This window comes from Cetorhinus maximus, unplaced genomic scaffold, assembly GCF_964194155.1.
Source record: "Cetorhinus maximus unplaced genomic scaffold, sCetMax3.hap1.1 HAP1_SCAFFOLD_3505, whole genome shotgun sequence".
Taxonomy (NCBI): Eukaryota; Metazoa; Chordata; class Chondrichthyes; order Lamniformes; family Cetorhinidae; genus Cetorhinus; species Cetorhinus maximus.
Window position 1 is genome coordinate 25001 of NW_027599415.1, and position 306 is coordinate 25306.

Sequence of the window (306 nt, forward strand, 5' to 3'; positions counted from 1 at the left end):
ATCAGTTTCCAGGGGCTAAGTACATGTGGGTAAATGGTGAACCAGTTAGCAGGCAGAGCAGCCGGCCGGCAATTAGAGCCGCCGCCCGCTAATCAAGGTGCAGTTAGGTGCAGAACAGCCCATCAGTTTCCAGGGGCTAAGTACATGTGGGTAAATGGTGAACCAGTTAGCAGGCAGAGCAGCCGGCCGGCAATTAGAGCCGCCCGCCCGCTAATCAAGGTGCAGTTAGGTGCAGAACAGCCCATCAGCTCCAGGGGCTAAGTACATGTGGGTCAATGGTTAACCAGTTAGCAGGCAGAGCAGCCG